Source organism: Apium graveolens, chromosome 10 (assembly GCF_009905375.1).
Source record: "Apium graveolens cultivar Ventura chromosome 10, ASM990537v1, whole genome shotgun sequence".
In the NCBI taxonomy this organism is placed as follows: domain Eukaryota; kingdom Viridiplantae; phylum Streptophyta; class Magnoliopsida; order Apiales; family Apiaceae; genus Apium; species Apium graveolens.
The window spans coordinates 176178645-176184644 of record NC_133656.1 but is presented as its reverse complement, the minus strand read 5'-3'; positions in this window follow the sequence as shown (position 1 = coordinate 176184644).

Sequence of the window (6000 nt, the reverse complement as noted above, 5' to 3'; positions counted from 1 at the left end):
CAGGCGGAGGTTGCAAATCAGATCATTTTAGATGGGGTGAAGAAGAGGATCGAGAAATAGAGAAATAATTTGGTGGATGAAATACTCCTAATACTTTGGGCCTATCGAACTACTTGTAAAGTCACAACTAGAGCAACACCCTTTATGTTGGCATATGGAGCTAAGGCGGTTGTTCCTATGGATGGAGAAGAGGTACCTCGAACTTGGCATGCTCAAAACCTGAAAGTTTACTACCTATAGCTTGTACTTAATATAGTGGTAACAAGGTTCAAAAGCACCTGAAAGCTTTGCTCGCTTAGGATTTTATATCTCAGTTGAAATAGGATTTACATTCTAGTTCATGACTATTAAGGGTTGAACCCATGTAATAGAGATTTTGGAAAACCAAACAATATATTCTTAAGTTGAAATTATTTCAAACTTTTCTATTATATAATTCAAGTTATTATTATCCCTTTCAAAAATATAACGCTTAAATTTAAAGGGAACGCTATAGGAAAGCAAGGAAAATAATATTAAGTAAAATCCCGTAGGGTAACAAAGTCAGACTTTCATATAAAGTTTTACAAGACAAAGGAAATATAAAAGCTATGTACTAGGTTTAGAAGGCTCGGACTCCTCAGACTCCTCGGAGCCACTCTCTGAAGTCTCCTCGGATGATTCCTGAGTTGGTCCATCGGAAGTTTCCTCATAAGTTTCTGCGGAGGACTCCTCAGAACTGTCCTCGGACGTTTTAGATGCCTTTGGAGATGCTGGTTTAGGAGGTTCTTCCACCCTGGCCTTCTTCGCGGTAGGTTCGGCCTCTTCCTCAGAGGAGGATCCCTCTTCTCCGGAGCTAGATTCAGGCTCTTTTCTTTTTCGAGCAACTGGAGCCTTAGATGAAGAAGCTCCGTGATCAGGAGAAGGAATCGGTCGTTCCTCTTCACGGATAAGATCCACAACCCTATTTGTTACTCCCCCCAGCCTTGGGATCTTGAGAGGACAAGGGAAGGCAGAATCCTCGAGCATTTATAGGAACTCGACCTGAATGGCCTCAACTGCGGCATCCCAACCTTCTTTGTAGTTCATGGGGTGAGTAAGGGCATCATTCTCCTCCATCAAGTCCTTGAACTCAGGAGTGTCCATCCTTAGCTTGATGGAGTGCCCCTTGAAAATGGACGTTGGCCTAAAAGAAAAGGAAATGAAAGAAACAATAAAGTTTCCGCTAAGCAAAAGAAAGAAATAAAAAGGAAAAGGAAAAATAAGTTACCGTCGCCATGGCCTGAGCGCCAAACAGCTCGTTGGCTTCCAAATCCTGTTGAAGGATAAAATTCTGGTAGTATACCGGGGAAATAGACTGAAGCGACCATTCTTTGGCATGCTTCGTATTTCCGACAATTGTATCTTTTCCCCGGATTCCCTATGCCGGTTGGAAGAAGGCCCCTGGTTTCTGTTTTGTGCGCAGGGGTTGGCTGGGGCCTTCCTCATCCCCTTCTCTAGTCTGAAGAAGAAATTCGAGGAAACGATCACCCAGGCGCGGGTCCTTGAAGACTTTCCCGGCCCTCTTCATCCTCGTGGTTTCCAACTCCTTGGGCTTGGTCGCCTCTACAATTTTTTCAGACGTTGCATGAAAGGATAAAAATTAGTTGAAACCAGAAAAGAACCAAGCTAAAAATTCAAAAAGAGATAAAGAAATAAAATCAGAAATTACTTTTCATAGAAACGGGAGAAAGGCCGCGCTCGACCAAAACCGTCTCCTTGATAAGGTCCCAGGAGTGGGATGTCCCGTTATCCTGGATAAGGAGATTAAAAGTTGTTGTCTCTTCTTCAGACAATACAATGTCATTGGGGGCTTCCATCTACCACTTTCCCGAAGGACGAACGGAAGAGTGTGCCCCAGTCTCCACCTTCCCAAACCAAATACAAAAACTCATTTTTTCACCCCACATTGTTATCAGGGATGGACTTCCCATTGACTATATGGGGGATTGTGGGGCATTGATTCAAACTAACCCATCTTGGGTTGTTATCAGGGCTATTCTTAAATTGGAATTTCTTAAATTGGAAGATCTTTCGGAACACAGCGACTGTCGGGGCCACATCGTGCTTAGCACATTGTGACAGGAAGCAAAGTATCAACCTCTACGTATTCGGAGGGAGTTGTCAAGGGTTGATCCCGGCATCTGCTAAGAGAAGAAGAATAAAAGGGTGAAAGGGGATCCTGACTCCAGCCCTGAGTGTCCTTGTAGATACATAGAGCATCTTTTTTCCAGTGGCAAGCCCTGTTCGTGGCGCTTGAAAAAATCAACTTGTAGGGCTTTTGGATCTTGAAAACGTTGGTTAACTTCTCCAACCCCTTCGCATCTTGGAAGGTACTGATATGATCAAATGCGTCCAAGTGAGTATCAGAAGGGTACTCGTCCCCACGGGTGTGATCATATCGATCAAGGAGGAATACCTTGATCGAATAGGGAACTCGTTTGACTTCTTGGCCATATTCATTTTTGCCAAACAAGTCATTCTCTTATCTGCCATCTAAAAAAGTGCAAAAGAAGCAGATTCAGGCATAAATATAGGCATGCGAAGTCAAGAAAAAAAAAAGAATACAAGAAATATACCTGGAAGTTTGAAGAGCCGGCAGAAAAGCGAGTAAATGCTTAGAAAACTCTGAAAAAGACCTAGGGTTTTTTAGAGGGAGAAGAAGAGAACTCAAGGAGCAAGAAATGAGAAGTGAGGTAAAATGACTCACCTCACTTACTTATATAGGCAACAATGAGAAGGTGAAGGGGCAAAAAAGCCCATAAACACAGAAGCCCAAAGAAAAAGCTCAAGATCTGGAACATTCCATAATACTCTTGGGCATTCTGAAGAAATCTAAAGAATATATATATATATATATATATATCCAAATATAATTTGGAAAAGGCCCAATTCACAGGTCCAAATCCAAATAGAATTTGTAAAAGGCCCAATTCAAGGCCCAAATCCAAATAGAATTTGGAAAAGTAAAAGGCCCAATTCACAGGCCTAAATCCAAATGGGATTTGGAAAAATTGAAGTCCGAACGACTAGGATCCAAGTCGAAGTCCTGGTCGTAAATCTTGCTCGTTTGTGGTCGAACAGGAGTCAAGAAATGGCCAAAAATTAGACCAGAATCCATGTCGTTAATTCGACTAGGATTCAGGTCGAATTTTTGGTCGTGGATCCAGCTCGTTTGTGTTCGAACAAGAGCCAAGAGATGGCCAAAAATTAGACCAGAATCCAGGTCGAATTCTTGGTCGTGGATCCAGCTCGTTTGTGTTCGAACAGGAGCCAAGAAATGGCCCAAAAATTAGACCAGAATCCAGGTCGTTAATTCGACTAGGATTCAAGTCGAATTTTTGGTCGTGGATCCAGCTCGTTTGTGTTCGAACAGGAGCCAAGAAATGGCCAAAAATTAGACCAGAATCTAGGTCGTTGATTCGACTAGGATTCAGGTTGAATTCCTGGTCGTGGATCCTGCTCGTTTGTGTTCGAACATGAGCCAAGAAATGACCCAAAAATTAGACCAGAATCCAGGTCGTTAATTCGACTAGGATTCAGGTCGAATTCCTGGTCGTGGATCCAGTTCGTTTGAATTCGAACTGGAGCCAACAAATGGTCAAAAATTAGACCAACATCCAGATCATTAATTCGACTAGGATTCAGGTCGAATTCCTAGTCGTGGATCCAGTTCGTTTGAATTCGAACAGGAGCCAACAAATGACCAAAAATTCGGCTAGAATCCAGGTCATGAATTCGACCAGGATCCAGGTCGAATTCCTAGTCGTGAATCCTGATCGTTTATATTCGACCAAGCTCCAATAGCTGGCCAAAAATTCGACCAGAATCCAGGCCGTTTTAAGGACTAGGATCCTGGTCGAAAAGAGCTGTAAAATTGAAAAATCCCAGAAATTAAGGGAAAATTCCTGAAAAATAGAGAAAATCCCAGAAATTGAGGGGAAATTCCTGAAAAAAAGAGAGAAAAATCCCAGAAATTAAGGGAAAATTCTTGGAAATTAAAGAAAAATGCTAGAAAATTCCTAAATAATATGAATAAGGTACAGAAAGTAATGGGGAGGTTCCAAAATAACCCTGAAGCCACGTACAAGGCAAATCGTTGTAAATATGTAGGTCGCTCCACACTTTACGCAAAAAAGATACCCTGTAAGGGAACAAATGAACTTAACTTCTGAGAAATCTTTTACAGTTTACCAGAAGTTGGGGGGCAAATGATAAGGAATAAAATAAACCTTGATTGCGTAATTAATATCGCATTAATTATACCAGAATTGGACTGACAGTTAAGCCCATTAAAAAGGACCCAAAACCCTGAATATTAATTAATTTCGTAATTAATTAATGAAAGATAAATCAGCTGATAAATAAAGTCCAATTGAGGATACAATTCCTTGGAGATTGGCCTCCCAAAAATCTCATAGGATAAGAAATCAGTTTCCTACTTCCTAGGACTCCAAAGTCCATTCTAATTCAGAGACTTGACCACCAAGTCTCCTAACCTTAATCCAATTCAAGGACTCCCAACATCTATATAAGGGGTCTCACCCCACAAATTGGAACTACGTTTTTGACTTGATCCTTGGCACACAGAAAGGTACGTACGCATCTTGTTAAGGCAGATCGAGTCATGAAACACAAGAGCAGTTAGAACTATGTTTTTGACTTGATCCTTGACACACAGAAAGGTACGTACGCATCTTGTTAAGGCAGATCGAGTCATGAAACACAAGAGCAGTCAAATCGAGTATCCAAACTCACGAACCCTAGTAATTAATACAACAGTTAATACACCCTAATTTTCTATCCATAACAAGGACCAAAGTATTTTGGTACTTTTGTACTTTTGTGCTGCAATATTAAAACAGGATATTTCTTATTAATAAGGATTATAAATTTTAATTACCTTATCAACCAAATATTTGTTATTTTAGATAATATAATATTAATTAATATTATCTTATAGTCATTTTATAATTAGCTTTTTTAATATACTTTATTTTAATATTACTTAATTATTAATAAAAAATTAAATTAAAAGATGCTTGGATATAATTATATTTTTCAATATATTTTATTTAATATTATTTAATTATTGACAAAAAATATTTTTCAGATTAAAAATAAATAGATGTTTGTATAAACACTCATTAATAAACACAAAATTTTAGACAGAAGTCAATATGCGTTAGGTAAGTACCAAAATTTGGTATTTTGGTATTTCGTTACTTTTATGCACTAATAAAACTAATAAAATATGATTTTTTTTGAAATTAAATATAATTTCATTTATTAATAAATTATATAGATGTAAATAATATAGATGTGTCAAAGAAAAATAGAAAGACCTACTAATTATTTACACACAAACTTGAGCTACCTAACCAACCTACAATTAACATCCTGTCCTCTGCTTTGGTCCATGGACCAACTAATCCGTACATTTTCATTTCATTTTTCCTCTTAAGTAGTAAAGACGAGACTATTTTTCAGGCAACTCAAATATACTCAATTAATTCATATCGAAAATGAGTCGTAATTATCGATCATCTGTCAGGGAAAGAATTTCACAAATAAAAATAAACACCAAAAATTAATGTGAGAGATCACGTCACTTTATTAAAACTTCAGTTTTTGACTTAAAATTCTTACTACCCATAAAAGAAACAGTAAATTGATGATTTGCGGGATGAACATATACAGTCACTTATAAAATATCTTCGACCGAATACAACATATATATATTGTAATATCTATTTGGTGTTTATTATTTAACAACCATATTTGGAGGATGCCGAAAACAAATTTGGTGTTTAAGTTCTGTAATGCGCACGAATAGTTAGTTTAGTCCAAAAGTACAATAATTACCAAAGCATGAAACTCCTTGTCTAAGCACACCTCATGACAACATTAGTAACTGTTGCTTGGGATCCATAATGTGAAAATATAGCCGTTAGAGAGGAGCCTCATCACAAGCATAAACAA